Here is a 21715-nt window from a genome sequence, read left to right as displayed (position 1 = left end):
TTGCAAATGTCTCATTAATTTGGAAAAAATGGACTGAGTATATTAAATAGAAATTTTTGTGCTGCCTTGAAGACAGTATTAAGACATAATGTGCAAGGTTTAATAAACATTTGTTTATGTAGAATGTAACTTTAAAAATATAGGAATGTCTTCATCACAAATCTGGACTCTCATATGAATTTTAATCTTTACTTTGCTTATTTTAGTATGACGATGGTGTTTTTTTTTTTTAAATCATTGTACTCCTGTAATAGTGTAAAGCTATTTCCAAATAAAGTTTTAAATTTATTTAGGGCTGACTCAGACAACACGGGCAGTGTTGTGGACAGGACTGAACACTTTGGATGCCTCGTGGATGGCATTGGGTCAATGGACAACCTTTACGTTATCTGCAATGGCTCAGTGGTGAGTTTTCTTGTCTTAATTCATCATTCATTTTTATTTATGTGGACTTTATCAGGACATATCTGTTTATTCTGAGAATCCATTCATTTATTACACATGCTTGTGTGTGTGTGTTTTGTTTTTTTTTTTCTCCTGGGAAAAGGTCAACCATCTTCTCTACCAGGCCATAGCTGTGGGGTATTAAGTCAATTTCAGGGTTCTGAATGGTCCACTGCTCTTTGTTCTGATAGACATGGATATATCTGTCAAAGAGGCCTCTCCACTCCCACTGTTCCACCAGGTAATCAGTGTCTCCACGAATAAAGACTTATTGAAGTATTAAATAATGCTGGTCTTTGACATCCTGTATGTTTTATGTCTGCTTCTGTCCAGCTGTTCACACAGGTTCTTCCACCACTCCCTGGATTCCTTACTCAGGCCACTGCTACCACTTCTACCGAACAAAGAAAACGTGGCTGGAAGCAAAAGACACCTGTTGACGGGAAGGTGGAGATCTGTTTTCTCAGTGTAGAAGAGCAGAGCTTTGTCATCTCACAACTCGGATACTGTGAGTTTGTGTGTGTTCTATCAGCTATAACTCTGTGGGATAAAATGGACAATGGGTGACATGCATTCAGCATAAGTTCAGGTTGTTGAATTTGGTTTGAATCAGAAGAGAACACTATAAAGAACGAGGGGTTTGGATAGAATTTGTAACCAACCATCAGTTCTGTGAAGAAGATCTGATCTGAACTCTCTGATATGTCTTTCTTATTATTTCTTCCAACGTACACAGTGAAGACAGATGAAGTGTGGATTGGTTAAAATGACCTCAAGACTGCGATGCTCTTTGAATGGAGTGACCACTCCAGCGTCCCATTTGTCCTGTGGGATGTGAATGAGCCAGATTTTATTATTTGGACACGTTTTATGTTTAAAAACATTTGTACTTGCAAGGCATTAACTTGTACCTCAATGTTTTCATATTAGTTTTTCTAATCAGCGTCTCATGTTTCTTGACTTTTTAAGGGTTGGGTCAGGTACGGCTACTATTGCTATCAAACTGGAGCACAGACTAAAACCTTTCAAGAGGCCAAACAGATGTGTGAGAAGAGTGGATCTTATTTAGTCTACATTACAGACAGGTCAGACTGGAGTACACAGACACTCATTCTCATTTAAAGGAACAGGCACTGAAGCCAGTCATTCTGAAACTGGGACTTTACACAATATAATAAAGAACCATATTGCTTGACCCTTCTGGCATTTTACTCAAAGTATGTCACAAACATTTTATCAGGCAGATAGATTTGTATTGAACAGGAATTAGCAAAGGACTTGTGGCTATGTTCTGACATTAGTATTGGGCTCAGAATTTCAATTTCAACCGGTGAGGGGGCGTCAGTCCTTCACAGGGAAACACACACACACACACACACTCACACATTCACTCACACCTTCAGACACAGTTTTGAGTCACCAATCCACCTAGCAATGTGTGTTTTTGGACTGTGGGAGGAAACCAGAGCACCCGGAGGAAACCCATGCGGACACAGGGAGAACGCACCACACTCCTCACAGACAGTCACCCGGAGGAAACCCACACAGACACAGGGAGAACACACCACACTCCTCACAGACAGTCACCCGGAGCAGGAATCAAACCCACACCCTCCATGTTCCTGCATGTACCTGCTGCGCCACTGCAGGTTTCATTCCCTATAGGGTGAATTATATAGGTAAAAAAAGTACAATATATACATGCAGAGAATCACTAGATTTCAGATTCCCACATATGAAAAAATATAAATGATGTTGTATTGGAAATATATAAGGGAATGTTTAGATATAGATTCAAAAATGTCATGATTTGCATAGTGCAATTTTACCTTTTATTAGAATCCGTTTACTGATATGTGTTGCTTCCACAGTAGTTTATCTCATATTACTCAGTTTGTTTCTGCAGCTGTCAGTATCTGTTTGAAAATATGTGGGCCATACTTTGGGTCTCTTCATGGGTTTTTTTTTTTTATGTTTTTTTATTTATTTATTTTTCCCCCCCCTCAGGATTGAAAATGCATTCCTGGTCAGTCTGATTGGAGCACGATCAGAGAAGCACTTCTGGATCGGACTGTCCAACCAAAAGAATAAACACTTTTTTGAGTGGATAAACACTAGCAAAGTTTCCTACACACACTTCAATGCAGGAATGCCAGGTAAAATCTATAGATATAATGTGAGACACTTCACATGACCTGAGTCACATATTCCGTTTTTTATGTGTATATATAATGGTAGATGTTAGAAGATGAAGTAGAACTCAATATTTGATTCATAATAAAACAATAAACAAGCAAATAAAAATACAATTTATCCTGTCAAACATATATTCAGTGTGTTAATGTATTGGGGTGCCAATACAGGAGGGAAGCAAGGCTGCGTTGCCATGACCACAGGTGTTCTTGCTGGATTATGGGATGTGTTAAACTGCTCTAATGCAGAGAAATACATCTGTAAGCAGAAAGCAGAGGGAGTGACCCCAACTCCAGCACATCCAACAACTCTTCCTGCCAATTGCAGCGAGGGCTGGTTTCCACTCAGAAACAGGGATCAGTGTGTCAAGGTACAATTAAAATGTTATGATGTTAATAATAATGACAAAGAATGATCAATTTGAATGAAAAACAATAAATGACAAAAAGTTTGTGAAGACCTTCTGATGGAACATTAAAATGAAGCATAATATTTGGGAGCTTTTTTGTGGGGTTAGGAATGGGTGGTATCCACATGTATCATACTGTCACAAAATATTAAAATGGTATACTGTATTACTGTGAGTGTGGTTGTGGATGCGGGCTGCACTGTCAGGCTGTTTGAGCCTCATATCTGTGAATGTGGTTGAGTGAAGGGGTTTCAGTGCTGTGTAGTTCAGCTCAGTACAGCCCACAATTAACACAGATGTGTTGACAATAAAAAAAACGTTTCCAAGCGAGTAAATTTCAGCAAATGTGAAAAATATTTAGAAGCATACCTGGCAAGCTAACAGGCACTTGAGGTTTAGCACACCACAGCAGATGGTTTCCCAGCAAACTCCAGCTGCAATCACACAAATTTAGAGGATAATGCCTTATACATGTGAGCACAAAGTTGAGTTAAGTGTCTTCTATATATTTTGTTTGTTTACAGCTTTCTTCATCTCTCTGTAAATACAATCTCAGCACTAAATTCACAACTGCGATGGCCTACTGGGCTGTTTTCAGAGTGCAACATCACCAGTCAGTGACCTCCCACAGTGCCCCCTCCCTCACTTAAATTAGTCAAACACAAAACAAAAATTTGATACACCACACGTGTCACAATTTTGAAATTCTGCTCTCATTTTGAGGTACCATCCACATTTTTCAATGCAGTGGTATATGGTATTACTGTTATACTGCCCAAACATACATGGGGTGCAGCAGATGTCGCTACAACACAGCTCTGGTAATGGGGGCCTGGGTTCAGCCCTGTCTCAGTTTGTGTGGCATTTGGCATGTTCTCTTTTTTCTGCAAAAAGGGCTTTGAATAAACTATATATGGTAAAAATATTTTTTTAGATGTATCATGCAATTGGTGTCTCAGCACTGATTAGTGTTTGTTTTAATGTGATTGCTAAAGATGTTTTCAGTGGTCAAAAAAAGTCAAAAGAAGCCCTTGCCTTCTGTCGGGAATTGGGAGGCGACCTACTCAGTATCCACAGTTCTACTGATTTGCTGTCATTGGAAAGTGCATAGTAAGTATGAGTGTATTAAAAATATTAATTTATTCATTTTCTGTAATCCCTTATTCCTGTTCAGTGTCCGGAGCTTATCAGCAATCAATGGGCATAATGTGGAAATTGGATGAAACTGGATGGTGCGGTAATCTATAACAAAACGTCATACACTCACCCAATCACTCTCACACCACTATGAAGGGTTTGTGTAACCAGTCTAACTCCTAGCAGGTGTTGGACTGTGGAAGAAAATCAGTGAACTCAGCGGAAACTCAATAGACATGGAGAAAACACACCAAACTCCTCACAGACAGTGAACAGAGCTGTAAAACAATGACACGTACCACCTAATATAAACATTCACATATAAATAGGTATTTTAGTCAAATATTAGATGAAGAATACACTGTCTTTTCTACTACAGGGTAGCTTTGAATTTACAGAAGTGGAGACCTAGACGTACAATTTTTATACAGATTTATTATATTTATTTTTGTAGTTCAGAGGCTGCATGGATTGGCTACAGCATCCAGGATCCCACTGTTGGTTACACATGGAGTGATGGCTCAGATGTGAGTGTGGTTTAAATTTGATCAGCTGTTCTGAGATATTTCCTCATAGGGCTGATGTGTGGAGTGATAAAATTCATATTGGATTTCTTGTTTCTTTAGTCATCTTTTGAATACTGGGAGGAGGGGGAACCAAACAACTTAAACAACATTGAAAGATGTGCTACAACTCAAATGTACCCATGGAGAACCACTCTACAACAATGGAATGATCTACAGTGTGATCAAAGGATAGACTGGCTTTGTGAGATTCAAAAAGGTAACAGAAATGTCATCTAGTTCTGTACATACTTAGTAAAATATAGTTGCATTTTACCAGAGATGGAAAGAGTACTAAAACATTCTACTCAAGTAAAAGTACTGTTACTCTGATAAACTTTTACTTAAGTACAAGTAAGATTATCGGTGTAAAAATGTACTGAAGTAAAATTAAAAATTAGTGCATTTGAAATTTACTCAGAGTTGAAGTTACTTAGTTACTTTTTTTAAGTGTTTGTGTGGGGAGGTGGTTTCTCTCCTAGCGCAAAAAGGGGATATAAATTTCAAACCAGTAGGTTTTAATTAATGGAATAATTTTACAAATTAAATAAAGTGCTAATAGAGAGGCCTGAAGATAAGACATGAATATTAAAATACCTGAAGTTATGTATATTCAACATAATTTTATTGAAAGAATATGTCTGTTGTTTTGAAGTGGGTATGTATGAGGTATTAATGCCAAGTCAATGTATTACCCATAGTAGACAGCATTCAACAATGAATGAAGGAATATAGATGTATTACTCAAAGCAGTATCCAAGTAGCTCAGCATTCTTCCAGTTCATGGGAGCAGACTGGAAGAAGACTGTGAACTGGAAGACTGCTGAGCTACTTGGGTACTACTTTGGGTAATATATATGTTCAGGGTCATGGTGGGTCACTGACTGGGCACAAGGCAGGAACACAAACTGGAGAGGGTGCCAGTACTTCACCGGGCATATAAATTTCACAAAACAATACATATTGCTGTTTTTTTTTTTTCTCCACGGGATGATACAACACGGAGAAAGAACACGATTTTTATTTCCCATTTATATTTTGATGTAGGAGTCAAAGAGGCCAATGCAAATGGTAGATTTGGAAAGGATGACTGGTATCAGAAATTTTCATCGAAAAATAAAAGTATATAAAAAATTGGGACATGGTGCTAACATAAGTTCTTTATGCAGAGCTTTAAATTCACAATTTTTCAGCACTGACCTGCTGCTCACAGCAGAACCACACCAAAACAACCCACTGTAGGAGGGACTGTGAATGCATTGGCTGCTGATTTGCTAAATAAAGGTGATGACCAATGAGCGCGTAAGAGCCGTGAAGAATCCACCCCTTACTCCGGCTGAGAGAGCTGTGTGTTTCTGTCTCAAACCATCGCTATAACAGTGTGACCTCAAAAATATGGAACTAAATGCATCCCATGTCGGCTCAAAATGGAACACATCTTTTAGTGCCCAAATACAGGACGATTCTGCTTTATAAAGATGTCACCTTCCTTGCACTTGAATATGGCCTCTTAAATATGGCCAGGTGTTCATTTCCTTCCAGAGTAACTCAGAATTCGAATGGGTTTCTGACTCAGCTGGGTCAGCACTGGTGAATGACTTGTCCGTCTTCATATTTCTTATGATTTTACCGCTAGATTTCTCTCCAGCCCACCATTCACTAAGGCACTTAAAAAAGTACAAATATACAAAGAATCTACTCAATTACAGTAACGCTGTGAGTGTTGTGCCTTTCCTGGGGTATACGTAATTTGTTACATTCCACCTCTGCATTTTACATTTAAAACTTTACAAACTGTTCATTTTTGTCCAGAATAAAACAAGCATTCAAACACTCATCCAATATAACTTATAACACTAAGTATTATATCAAAGCTAATCTAAAAATATTTAATTTATTCTTTGGCTTTGTGCATCCTCCTTCCACTTGGACATTTTCATCCTCTCAACCTTAGAGCAATACACTACAGCTGTCTCCCAATAAAAATCCCAATGATGTATGTATATGCTGATTATGAATATGCTATAGAGATGCTGATATTCAGTTCCCATTTATAGAGACATTGACATGCTGTTGCATTTTGTTTAGATTTCTAGGTTTCAGCTAGAAGTACTAGTAGTATCTTGTGCATATTTCTAGCATTATCTTAGTTAAAGTGTGTTGTGGACCTACTTATCCTAGCTGGGATCGATTCTCAGAGTAGACAACACAGGATTTTTGTGAGTTGTGGATAAGTGTCAGTTAAACTCTATAAATATAAATGGATGGATGGAGGACTGTAGTTGATTAAGGTGTAGATGAACTCTTGACACAATAATATCCATTCATCCATCCATTATCCACTTCAACTGGCTCCACTCCGAGTCTCTCCCAGATGTCAGAGCACCTAACCCTGTCTCTAAGGGACAGTCCAGACACCCTGCTGAGAAAACCCATTTTAGCCACTTGTACCCACAATCTCATTCTTTCGGTCACTACCCAAAGCTCATGACCATAGGTGAGGGTTAGGACACAGATTGAATGGTAAATCGAGAGGTTTGCTTTTCTGCTCAGCTCTCCCTTCACCACATTGGAGACAAAGTGGGCTGATAGAAAGTGTGTGCTGTTTCCAGTAGTGACTGAAGAATGGAACGTTTTAATTATAAGTTTTAATGCAGTATTTTCAAGTTCACTTTATCAAAATACAATACACAAAACAGTAGCAGCTCAGCTCTCACCCTGTGCATGAGACTCTGGCAGCCCTGGGCTGTCCCTTTAGTGACTGGCTGCTTCACCCCAAGTGTGTGAAGGAACGATATTGCAGGTCCTTGCTTCCTGCTGCTGTTAGACTTTACAGCCAGCACTGCTCTCACATCTACATTGACACTTTACTTAAACTGAGTATAAGAATCTTGAATGCATTTATTACATATTATATAACATTTTAATATATTGTTTAATATTTCAACACATCTACAGGCATATCTTAACTTATCTTATGGTATCTTTGTCTCCCTCTAGGTGTTGCACCAAAGAATGTGTAGATTACAGAGCAAAGTAAGTCTTTGCAGCTCGGCTGTTTATCAAGTTTGGTTTACAAGAGAAGAATTTAAAAGTTAATTCTCTTTTCTTCTTTCAACTGCAGCATGCAATAAAACAGATGATGGCTGGATTATATTCAAGGAGAGTCAGTATTATATGGGTCATGGTCCTACCTCTGTGGAAGAAGGACGGAGGTTCTGTAAGCACAGACACGGTGATCTTGTGGTCATCAATGATGAAGAAGAGAGGTTGTTCGTCTAGCATCAGGTAAAGTGAACCTTGTGGTGGCATTTTAATATTTTAAAATAAGACTTGTTGATATCTGCATGTTTAAATAGTGAACTACTTTGTGGTTTTTTTAATTTACTGTTTTATATTTTTGTATCTTTTAGTCAATGTTCGGTTATAGGGATGTCTTTATTGGCATGAAAATTGATCTGGATAAGTCATTAATGTAAGTTACTGCCAGAACTCTCACATTTAAAAGCATATTTAAGATATGATTAAAACAGAAATGGTAAAAACTTACCACATGTTTCTTGTTAAGGTGGATGGATGGATCTCTAGTAGTATTCCAGGCATGGGAACAAAACCAGCCGGCTTTTGAGAATAAAGAGGCGGATTGTGTGAAAATGACTAGGTCTCAAGGTCAGTCGTGACAGTGGATTCATCAAAAATAACCTCGAAACTTCAGTAATTACAAGTGATGACAAAATCATGATGTATTTTTTTACTATTATTTATCACAGTAAAACCAGTGAGGAAATCTAAATCTAAACTTCACTTTATGCTTGTTTGATTTTTATATAAAAGCAGGAGGACTTTAAAAATGGCTTAAATGTCATGAATGTCAGTGTGGACTAAACTGAGTACCTAATTATGTAATTATGCAAATATTTACAAATTAACCTTTACAAATACACAGTTGAAATTCCAACACATCTACAGGCATAAACACAATTATACACTGGAAAAAAAATAAGCATTAGATATATTTATTCTAGGTTTGCAAAACAGTTGAAATACAGAGAATATATAGATGCAAAACACCTGAGCAGTGCTACAGACTGATCGACTCCACGCCACACCGCATTGCTGCAGTACTTCCGGCAAAAGGAGTCTCAACTAACTATTGAGTGCTGTACATGCTCATACTTTTCATGTTCATACTTTTCAGTTGGCCAGCGTTTCTAAAAATCCTTTTTTTTTTTTTTTGTATTGGCCTTAAATAATATTCTTATTTTCTGAAATACTGAATTTGGGGTTTTCATTAGTTGTCAGTTATAATCATCAAATTAAAAGAAATAAACACTTGAAATATATCAGTCTGTGTGTAATGAATGAGTATAATATACAGGTTTAACTTTTTGAATGGAACTACTGAAATAAATCAATATTTTCATGATATTCTAATTTTATGACCAGCACCTGTAATGTAATTTTGTAATGCTGCAGTAAACAAGTATAGTTTAAGTAATTAAATTTTAAGACGTTTTAAAATATTTTCATCAAAATAACACACCACTTTCTACCCCAGGGCTTTGGGAAAGTGTGAACTGTGGTGATTATGAGAAGTTTATCTGTGAAAGAAGTGGTTCTGTCCTGGTCAACTCCACTGCTGCCCCCACCGAGCCGCCCCAAGGAGACTGTGCCCCGGACTGGTTCAAATTTCAAAACAAGGTAAAAGTGGAAGACTGTGTACTATCTTTAAGCCATACAAGATCGTAAAGTATGTCCGTATTATATACACTGTGAACCCGACACCACTTAAACAGACCATAATATTGAGTGAGCAGGTCAGAAACAAACAAAACGTGTATAAAAGAATATATAAAACTTGTGTGTGTCAGCACATGGCTCTCTGCTTGATTTGGTCCCTTGTCTCCGCCTTAGCTCTGCCCTCTCATCAGTCTCTCCACCTGTGTCTATTTTGTAATCCTCCCCCCTGGTCTAAGTGTTTCATGCATCGAAATACAGATGAAACACACGTACACCATTCACTGTTTTCTGTTTTGTCTTCTGTTCTGTTTTTTTTCTCTTGTCCTGGTCGTGTTTATTTCTGTTCATGTTTAATAAAGACTCCTTGTGTGTACGTCAGCCTCCATCATCCTCCCTGTACACACGTGACACTCTCTTATTGAAATGTGCTGTAAGGAATGGATGAGATAAGAAGAGGCATGCTACCTATGTAAATTAGCGTGTGTTGAATATGTGTCTTGACTAGTAAAAATGGAGATATAGATCCCTCAAATTGAATTTATTACTAGTCAGAACTCCAATTTGATTAGTCATGATTATTTTATGAACAAGTGACAATTTCATAATGGATCTCTGTCATATGCATTATCACTAGTATCAAGGTTTTATTTATATATTATTAATTATATTATAGAGATCTGTAATTGAATTTTGACTAGTAAAAATATGCATTTTACAGGTAGAAACTTTTTGACTAGTTTTTGAATTACAGATCATTCTCATCTGTACTTGTCAATATAATTTTTTTACTAGTAAAGTTAGAAATGCTTTCATAAAAATGACGTATAATTAATGTCAACAAGTCCAGGTCATGTCAAATTTATAGAGAGCTCCAAATTATAATTGTGACTAATAACAATAATAAATTATATATGTTTTAAACTATGTTTTAGATCTCCTTTTTGGAAATTGTTAGAAACTTATAAAAATATTATGACTAATCTTAAATAACATTGTTTATATCATAATCAAATGCATTACTAGTTCTATTGCAATTTGTACTAGAGATATTTATTATTTCATTTTCACTAGAATAAAACTGTGAAAAGTGACATTTCTAGTGTTAGATATCAATTATGTTAGTGTTATGGGTCAAAACTGTTTTAGATTTATAAAATTACACTGAATCTTATGAATCTTGAATGCATATTATTACTAGTCAAAATTAATTTAGGGATATCCTGAATAACCATTTTACTAGTCAGATTTCTGTTATGGATATGTGGATCTAGACTACTTACTAATTAGAATTACTTTGTAGATAACTGCAATAATATGTTTTATTAATAAAATGTTGCAGATATCTGTACATGTTTTACTATTACTGTTTACTATTATTTCTAGTTAATTATGTATATGAGTATATGAAATTACATGTAAATCAATGAAGATATATGACTAGTCAAAATTACATTAAGGATATGTTGTCCAAGCAATGTCACAAGTCACAAGAATCTTGATGGATATGTAGATGTATATACTTACTATTAAAAAATGTCATAGTTGATATCTGAAATTATAGTTTCTAAACTAAATTACAGAGATCTTGGAGTGTTTACTTGTAAAAACATGAGATATGACTTGTACGACTGGTGTCACTTTAGGCCAAAATGGCTTGCTCTATATTATGCTTTTGGTCTTAATATTTTAGTCCATTGGTGCACTAAAAAATTCTCTGAATTTCCTTTGTCTTTGTGAAAGAGTTGTTGCTGAGGTTCATTGAAACACTTTGATTTTGCTTTCTGTACTATTCATGTAACATATCATCTGTATGGTCATGTATTTACAGTGTTATAAAAGGCAACTGGAGCAGAAAACCTGGTATGATGCCAGATATTACTGTAAGAGAATTGGAGGAAATCTGGTATCGATAACTCACCAACTTCAGCAAGGTCAAAGATCTTTTCTGTTCAAAAACTACCATGTTAAATCCTATTACGTTGATAATTCCTCTTTATTTATCCACCTAGTGAGATCAAGGGGATTGAACAAACAACGCTAGGCTAGGCTAATTAGTTGCGGTTCATTTGTCACTCAGTAGTCTGTGGTAGAAAACATAAATTGTTCAGGATATCTCTGAAGGGATCTTAAAAATATTTTATTTCCCAATTCTGAATCAGTACTCACACATTCTGTGATCCATTTAACAAGTTCATGTTACTGTAAATCAGTGACTCACCAAGTACTCAGTACTGAATATTATTCATGTTAATATACCCATGTTTTTCCATTCATTATAGAATTTAAACTTTAAGCACCAAAAATTTACCAGGTTTTATTCTCTCCCTTTTTTGATTTAGCTTTCCTGACCTTGAAGATGGTAGAAGACACCCAAGACTTATTGATTTGCTTCAGTAATTTGGCAAACATAAGATTTAAATGGACAGATGGCAGTCCAGTCAAACTCACAAGCTTTTTAGAATCAGGAAACTACTATACGTTGGCATGTCACACACTTTGATTATTTATCAAGATTTTGCCTTAAAGGAGCAATCTGTAATATTAACAGCAAGCGTTTAAAATCAGAATTATAATACAGTTTCAAAGCAGTGGAGAGAGCTGTCTGCCTCCTCCCTATCCTCCCCAGAAGTGAAGCTCAAACAGGTTGCCATTTTGAGGAACACCGAACAAACAAGCAAGAGAAGTTTAAGAACTTTGGCCTTAATAGCTAAGATGAGTGTGACATAATCAACACATTTACACAGAAAAGACACATTTCACTAAACACATTTCACTAAAACATCTAGTACTACCGATCCAAAAGATTGAACATGTGGCCACCTGCATTTGCAAGCCTTTACTCTCCAAATGAAATACTCTCACCCAAAATACTTAGATTACACAAGGCTGGTGTTACTTATCGATTTTCCCTTCCACCATAAATGTCGTTTAGGAGGTAGACCTTCTTATCCACAAGTTTCTTGTTCAAACATTTTGTTCCACCTTACATGTGTCTGTTTTGTTCTCTAGTTTCTTATTGAATATTCATTTCCACATTAAACTGCCATGCAAAGCTAAATCTAGTGCTAAAAACGTATTTTTTCCATTAAAACACACCACCAAGTGTACATCATGCCACTAAAACACATTACATGAAGCGCTTATTTGTGCTGTGTACTACCAAGCTTGATTTCTGCGTTCCACCTTAAATAGGTGAATATGCAAGGCTTTTCAAACACAATTCTTACTCCTTAATTTGTTTAAAACACACACACCATAGAGAGACGCACATTAATCAGCATCAATTTGTTTTAAACAAACAATGGTATTTGCACTTTTCGATTATGTTGTTATTCACCTTCTTCATATAAAACACAAAAAACGCAGTCCTAACACCTTTCAAATGTAGCTATGCCTCACTTTCTTTATATAAAATACAAAACCAATGGCCTTTACCTCTTTTAATCTATACATAGGCATCAGTAGTTCTATATTTTTTTCAGAAATGATTTGCTGTTTCCTGTTGAAGAGAAAATTAGCCAGCTCTGTTCTGCCAGCTCTGTTCTGCATCTAAACTGCCCCCAATTTTCATACATAAGGCCAACTACTCACTACTCCGTCTCTGGTCATGGAGATTTTTAGAAGGGCAATGGGGCTGTTTGTGTCTGGTAAAATATAACATTGACTATGTTCACTTGGATGATTGGACAGAGGGCGGGACATAGGCAGGACCTCGAAGGGAAGGATCTATGAGTGCTGTTCTGGACTGGGCACTTCTCAAGGGGAATATACTGCTTTAGCAATGCTGTGAGAGGCAGCACTGTTTTAGCTTTGACCGTTTCCTTAATCTATCATCACACACCCTGGACATTTTATGACTAAGTACAGTACATATCTTACAGATTGCTCCTTTAAGTTTCAATTATTTTTCATGAGCATGAAATATCCTGAATTATATTAATCCTGAATTAGAATCCTGTGTCTGTGTTCCAAAGGGTAAAAAGTGTGCTGCTATGGGAGGCAGATTAAGATCAAAGCCGGGAAAATGGGTGCAGAAAGACTGCAATGACACAAGTGGCTTTATTTGCAGTCGACCTCCAGGTAAGTTTGAAAATGCATACTGTTAATTAAACAGTAAACAGAAACATACACTGATAATCAAAAGGATAGACACATCTACTACTAGTGTTTTCTTTATTGTTATTATGACTAAAGACATTGAAACTATGCCATAGCATGGATATATACAAAGGCCAACAGAATTATACAGAGATTCTTTTACAAATCAACTTCCTTTGCTTTGATGATGCTTTAAACACTTATATACCCACAATTTTTCTATGTCTGTTTTTAATGTAATCATGTTCTTATATATTTTATCTAAATTTTTAGATACATTTGTAAAAAGCCCAGACTCCACAGAGCTGCCCAAAACCTTTATCACAATTGGAAATGCTTCTTACCTGATCGTTCAAACAAACCTCACCTGGAGAGAAGCAAAACAACACTGAGTCTCAGGAGGCAAAACTGGCCAGCATTCGAGACCTCTATGCTCAATATTACATTGAGCTGCAGGCAAATAAACTTGGACAACCCATGTGGATCGGCCTTAACAGTCAGGAGGTAGGGCTGATGTGTGAAAGAGCATTAAACCTGTGATTTTTCTCAATGTTGCAAAATTACAGCAGTATCTTAGTAACTAACAGAGTGCAGTTCCTGTAGAAAACAAAAATGTAGGGGTGAGTGTACATCTCAGCAAAGAAAGTTTATTTATAGAGCACCTTTCCTACACAATGGCAATTCAAAGTGTTTTACAGAGCACAGGGAATGTATAGAAGCGTTATAGCAGAACAACACAGCAGTAAAACTTAAAAAGTTATAAATCACTGGTCTTCCGTCCCTTGAGGGGAAAATAAAACAAATACTACTCTTCCTTCATTACTGGTCGTCCCTCATCTGAGGATAAAAGTAACAGAACAGTTATAAACTTATAGAATTACATCATAAAACAATTCAAATAAGAGTTAAAACATAAGTGAAAACAATGAAATGCAATTTAAAAGATTAGAGCAAGGGATATGACTATATATATATATATATATATATATTTTTTTTTATATATATATATATATATATATATATATATATATATATAACCCTCTTAATGTGGACCACTATCCTGCTGGAAGATACAAACATGACACAGGTTCAAGTTTTCGTCAGAGGGTTTTCATTTTACATTTCTTGTTTTGTAAAGGAGAATCAAAGTTACAAAAAAAAATTACAAACAAAAAAATATTCTAACATTACAGTGATTCTTTTTCGTATAAGGGTGTATTTTCTTTTAATGCCAAACAATCTCAACCTGCCAAAATATGTGTTTCATTTCACCTGACGAGAGAATTTGATTCTTAAAAAATGTACCAACATAGAAAGTGCTCTTTGTATGGAAATAAATGTGCTCTGTGGGGCTTATTTTTATGGAGTAAAGGCTTTATTCTGGTAGACCTACACTTTACAGATAATTTGTTTGTATTGTGGTAGCATCTAATTATAATTTTGGAAAAAAGAGTGAGTCGTACTTTCTATAATGTTTTGCTGTAAAAATGAACTCCACAGTTATTGGCCTAATGATTACTTAAATATTTGTGAACACAGATTCACTTAAAAAGTGAAATTGAAATGGAAGCACTTTATTTACATTGTATTGGTGTTAACAATTGGTGGTTTTAGGCTTAATATAATTATATATATTTAGATTATTGTCATCATTTTCTTGTGAGATTCAGTAAATTATCCTTAAGTTTTTTTTTTTTTTTTGTTTGTTTTTTAATAACAAAGACTTCTTATATTTATGCAGACAGATGGATATTTCCTGTGGATTGATAACTGGCAGTTAAATATGGAGAAATGGCATTACGGAGAACCAAAGAAGGACCAGCCCTGTGTTTATGTGGATGAGGATGGAAGGTGGACAACTGCCAAGTGCAACAGCCTGTGTAAGAAATCAACAGGTGAGTTAAGTTGCAATTATGAGTTTTTTATATTAGAGCATATTGTAGTCTGACTTTGTTATGAAATTAATATTACAAAGAATATAATATATTCAGGGTAAATATATCTAAAAAGACTAAATAAGACTATAGCGGCCATTTTGACCATATATAAAAACACCTGGTCTCCACAAGCCAGATATTTTTACCACTATTCCTGCACATCAGTCATTATCTTGACAATGTGGCCACAGTTTAACTCAGCTAAAATTAAACTTAGCTAAATATATAGCTAAATATTCAGATGTTTTTGATTTACTGAATGCAACAATAATTTTGCAATAATACACAAGAGGGAGTGCTAGTGCCTAAAATCAGTACACCAGTGCCAATATATAGCATGGACCTTGAGTGTATTATTGCTATTATACTACAGTTTGTTATCACTGTTTATTATTATAAATAGTTCCATTCCGTCACACATAACTTTTTGCTCTTTTCCGCGAAGTCTGGATCTTTAACTTGTGTAATGTTAAACCAATCGAAATCAGGACAGAGGCAGAGATAAACGCATCAAGTCAATAAAATGTTATGTTTAACCATTGTTTACAGTGGATTCAAATCGTAGTGATACCATGCACTAAAAGATGCCAAGTTCTCTCTATTTATGTTAAAAGAAAATATTTTAGTATATCACAAGTCGTGCTGCGGAACTGGTGAACCAGAGCAGCGAGAACTCTATTCAAAATAAGGTGTGCAAACAGAAAATGAACCTGTTCCCTGTTGGGTGAAAAAGTCCAGGCATAGCTCTGTCTTGAAAGCGCTCGCGTTGTTGCTAGGTTACATGTGTTTTGCGGAGAGATACCTGAAGAGCTTTTCTCAGAGTGCCATTATCATGTAATATTGGCACTCCTGGAAGGTTTCTCAGCCAATCACATTGCAGGGTTGGAACTAACTCTGGTATAATAATAAATATACAGAGCACTGACAATTGTAATGCTGAGACGGATACATGAGAGAATGATGTTAGGTTGATCCTGTACATTTTTAATCTATTTAGTAACAACAATAACAAGAAATATGAAGGAGTGTTAGACATAAAATTATATGTGGAATAATTAGATAGATTTCTCAATATTTAATAATTAAATATGTAGTAATATTAAAGTGATTTTTCCCCAATTAATAATAATAATAATAATATAGTTTTTTTTTATTAAAATAATAAATATAGTTATTTTTAATTGTTTATAACTTAAGACCAAAAAACAATGTTTGGATATAAACCTGACCCATATATTGAATTCATATATTTTGATGAACCAGTACTGCATGCTTCATTTTATAAATAAATAATTAATTATCAAGACAAATTAAATTTATTACTGTCTTTCAATTATTTATTTCAGACTTAATTTTACTGTTAAATCTGAGTGTAAAAGGTAAAGTCTAAATAACGTTCAAAATGCAGAATTTTCCTTTTGTTTATAGTTCCTATTGTTTCAAGCAATAGTGTGTCATTCATCTTTATCATGGGAATGTAAAAAAATACAGGGTTAAAAATTAGTATTCATTCATTCATTATCTGTAACCGCTTATCCAATTCAGGGTCGCGGTTGTTCCAGAGCCTACCTGGAATCATTGGGCAATCAGGTGGGAATACACCCCGGAGGGGGCGCCAATCCAAATACAGTATTACAATGTATTAATTTAATACCCTTTATTCATTTATTTATTAAATAACCTTCGTTTCAGAAGAAATGTTGGATGGGGCTGGTGTCCACAAACATTTGGCCATGTAGTGTATATAGTGTATAGTTTGTAACTCCTAATGACGTGACCTGTACAAAATACACCTCAGGGTATGCCTCATGCATTACCCTGCCCCCGACATCGAATCAGGGTCAAGAATAAAGAGCAGGGAAAAAATGTATAGGGGGAAAAAGAGTAGTGCAAAGGAAAAGATGAGAGTAAACGAGTGAGTAAGAGTATCAGAAAAAAATAATAAAAACAAGTGAACAAATTAATTGTCATACTCTTCAGTCTTACAAAATGTTGAGGAGTCAGTTGCAGGTTTATTCAAGAGACAAAATCCAAGTAGAAAAGAGTCAAAAACCATGAAGACCGTCCGAGAAAACAGAACCATAATCCAAAGGGTAAACAGATCAAAGGGATAAACCAAGTCCAAAGCCAAGAGTCAAGAAACCATGAAAAGCTAATACAAACACTAATGCTCAGAATTGCCAATATATTTCTAACAATACTTCGCAACCTGTGGAACAAAACTGTGAGCTTAAATGCTCTACAAAATATTTGGCTAATTAGAGACAGGTGAGGAATCTAGGTTAGAACTCAGGTGAGTGTGATCTCTGGTGGTTTGGCAGAGAAACTGCTTGGGCTGATGTGACATAACTCCCCCTCTGCCGGGCAGCTCCCGAAGCCCTAGTATCCCTGAGCCTGGGCCTACCCCTGAGTCTGGGTCTACCCCTGAGTCTGGGAGCAGGACGATCTGGATGATCTCTGTGAAAGTCCTCAATAAGAGAAGGGTGCAAGATATCTCCAGCAGGAACCCAGGAGCGTTCCTCTGGGCCGTACCCCTCCCAGTCTACCAGATAAAACAAGCGGCCACCCCGACGCCTGGAGTCCAGAAGCTCGTTGACCATATATGCTGGGGAGCCATCCACATCTAAAGGAGGGGGAGGGATCCCAGCATTGTTTTCCACCTGGGAAGAGACACCCATAGGCTTGAGCAAAGAGACATGAAATGTTGGAGATATACGATAAGAAGCTGGTAGCTCTAGCTTATAAGAAACAGGAGTAACCTGCTTCAACACTCTAAATGGACCAATAAATCTAGGACTGAGTTTTTTACTGGGCAACTTCAAACGTATATTTCTGGTAGACAACCATACCTTTTGTCCCGGGTGAAAGGGAGTAATCTCTCTACGTCTTTTATTAGCCTGAATTACCTGTCTATGAATGGTTCTTTGCAAACGTACATGTGCCTCTTCCCATGTTTGCTCGCTCCTTCTCATCCATTCATCCACTGCAGGCACAGATGAGGGTTCTCCCGACCAAGGGAACCTTTGTGGTTGGTACCCCAATACACACTGAAAAGGAGTGATCCCAGTCGAGGTGCTGGTGAGAGAATTCTGGGCATATTCTGCCCAAGGTATAAAACGTGACCAGTCATTCTGCGATCTCCAACAATAAGACCTTAAAAATCTCCCTATTTCTTGATTAAGCCTTTCTACTTGTCCATTAGCCTGTGGATGATACCCTGATGTAAGACTTACATTAACATTTAATTGACTGCAAAACGCTTTCCAAACATGAGAGGTAAACGGAGGACCTCGATCAGAAACAATATCTTCCGGAATACCATATAGTCGAAAAACCTGTTGAAAAATGACCTCAGCTGTTTCCATCGCAGTAGGTAATTTTTTCATGGGTATTAACCTGCAAGATTTAGAAAATCTATCAATGATTACTAGAATGGTTGTGAAACCTTGAGATACTGGGAGATCAGTAATAAAATCTAAACTTATATGGGACCATGGTCTGTGTGGGATTGGCAAAGGTTCTAATAAACCCGCAGGAAGTTTCCTACTTGATTTACTTTGAGCACATACAGTACAAGAATGAACAAATTCATAGACATCTTTATCTAGAGTTGGCCACCAGAATTTGTTCTTGACTAGATGAAGAGTACGTGTAATCCCTGGATAACCTGAGCTGGGAGTAGTATTTTGGGAGTAAAATTTTAGTCCTTATATTATTTGGAACATACTCTTTATTTTGAGGACATTCAGGTGGAGCTGGATCTGTAGCTCTCTCTGCCTCTATTTCGTCCATAAAATCCCATCTAATCGGCGCTACAATCAGAGCTGGATTAAGAATAGATTCAGAGCTTGTTCTAGTATCCTTATTCCAAAGACGAGAGAGAGCATCTGCCTTTGTGTTCTTAGAACCTGGACGGTATGTGACTGTAAAAGAAAAATGATTAAAGAATAGGGACCATCTAGCTTGTCTAGGATTTAATCGTTTAGCTGATTTAATATACTCAAGGTTGCGATGATCTGTTAGTACCTGAAATGGATGAATGGATCCCTCTAACCAATGTCTCCATTCTACAAAAGCTAATTTCATAGCCAATAATTCTCGTTTCCCCACATCATAATTGCATTCCGCTGGACTTAATTTATTTGAGAAGAATGCACAAGGATGAAGACTAGGTGGAAATCCAAATCTCTGAGACAAAACTGCTCCAACTCCTGTCTCTGAAGCATCCACCTCTACAACAAAAGGTAAAGAAGGGTCAGGGTGTTTCAGAATAGGAGCAGAAATAAACCTCCTTTTTAATTTTTTTAAAAGCTTGGGTTTCTTCTGTCCACTTTATGATTTTATTACTCCCACGTAACAGAGAGGTGATAGGAGCAGCTACAGAACTAAAACCCCTAATAAATCTCCTATAAAAGTTAGCAAATCCCAAAAATCTCTGTAACTCTTTAATCGTTTTAGGCATGGACCATTCTATGATTGCCTTCACCTTACTGTCATCCATGTGCACCCCTTCTGAATCTATGACATACCCCAAAAAAGATATTCGTTCTTGGTGAAATAGACACTTTTCTCCTTTAACATATAACTTATTATCTAACAGACGTTGGAGAACTTGACTTACATGATCCTGATGCTCTTCCAATGATCGTGAAAACACTAAGATGTCATCCATGTAGACAATAACCCATTTGTCAATCATATCTCTTAGTACTTCATTAATAAATGCTTGAAATACTGAAGGAGCATTGACTAAGCCATAGGGCATTACCTTGTACTCATAGTGGCCCCTTATGGTGATAAATGCCGTTTTCCACTCATCCCCTTCTCTAATTCTTATAAGGTTATATGCACTGCGCAAATCTAATTTAGTAAAAAATTTTTGCATCTCTCAACTGTTCTAAGGCCACAGGTACTAGCGGAAGAGGATATGGATATTGCACAGTAATGTCATTAAGACCTCTGTAATCAATACAAGGGCGCAAGCCTCCATCTTTCTTTTCAATAAAGAAGAATCCTGCCGCCACAGGTGAAGTTGATGGGCGAATATAGCCTGCTTTAAGTGCCTCATCAATATATTCATCTAAATCTTTAGATTCAGGTAATGACAATGGGTAAATTCTACACCTGGGTGGTATAGTTCCAGGTAAAAGATCTATGGCACAATCCCCATTTCCATGCGGTGGTAACTGACTGGCTTTTTTCTTTGAAAAGACATCTTGTAGTTTAGAATAACATTTTAGAATTAACAAATAAATTATTAGCAGGACTTTCCACTGACGTGGATTGAACATGAAGTTTAATACATGTAGAAAAACAGTCATCTCCCCATTTCAAGATTTCCCCTTTTTCCCCCAAGAGATTAATGGCTGATGGATATATAACCAAGGGAAACCTAAAATTATGGGGTGTCTAGGTGAGTCAGTCACAAGAAAGGATATCTGCTCCTCATGTAGAAGTCCCACTCTCACAGAAATGTCAGCTGTAGTTTCAAGGACCACTCCTTTCCCCAGAGGTCTGTCATCAACAGCTTTGAGTAGCAATGGCTTGGAGAGCAACTTGGTAGATATTTTCCACTTTTCAATAAGTCCTCTATCAATGAAGTTCCCAGCTGCTCCTGAATCAATTAATGCTGGAACAAGAAATTTTCTGAACTCCATGAAAGTATTACTGGTATCTTTAAACAAGTATTTTTATATATAGAAGTCAAAGAACTCACCTCCAACGTTCTGGTAGAACCAGGACGTTTAGGACTAGAGTTGAGCATGTGACCCGACTGACCACAGCAGAAACACAATTTTTCAGTATGACGTCTTAGACGTTCTTCTGCAGACAGACGAGTTTGACGTAGTTCCATAGGTTCTGGATCAGTTGTGGGAGCAAGCAAAGGGTTCCGGGATGGAGCTGAATAATGCAAGCACCTTTTATTATCTAACAAATTGTCCATGGCAATGGAGGTTTGGATAAATTGGTTGAGAGTCATAGATTCTCCCCGACAAACCATTTCTGCTTGTAAATCCCTCTTAAGTCCTCTTTTAAAAACAGTGAGTAAAGCAGGGTCACTCCAACCACTACCCGCTGCAAGAGTGTGGAACTCTAATGCATATTCCGCGGCCGTTCTCCTTCCCTGCCTAATTTCACATAAAGCTGTGCCAATATCCCTGCCAGCTTGAACATGATCAAATACAGCCTTAAAT

At 36.7% G+C, this 21715-nt stretch overlaps 1 pseudogene; it reads left to right on the top strand.

Moving 5' to 3' along the window:
• Nucleotides 1–16026, top strand: part of LOC136706685 (macrophage mannose receptor 1-like) — a 34024-nt pseudogene extending 17998 nt beyond the window's left edge.
• Nucleotides 16027–21715: the final 5689 nt, after the last annotated feature.

The sequence above is a fragment of the Hoplias malabaricus genome, chromosome 9 (genome assembly GCF_029633855.1).
Source record: "Hoplias malabaricus isolate fHopMal1 chromosome 9, fHopMal1.hap1, whole genome shotgun sequence".
Taxonomy (NCBI): domain Eukaryota; kingdom Metazoa; phylum Chordata; class Actinopteri; order Characiformes; family Erythrinidae; genus Hoplias; species Hoplias malabaricus.
The sequence above is the reverse complement of the archived record's forward strand: the minus strand, read 5'-3'. Positions and strand labels throughout refer to the sequence as shown.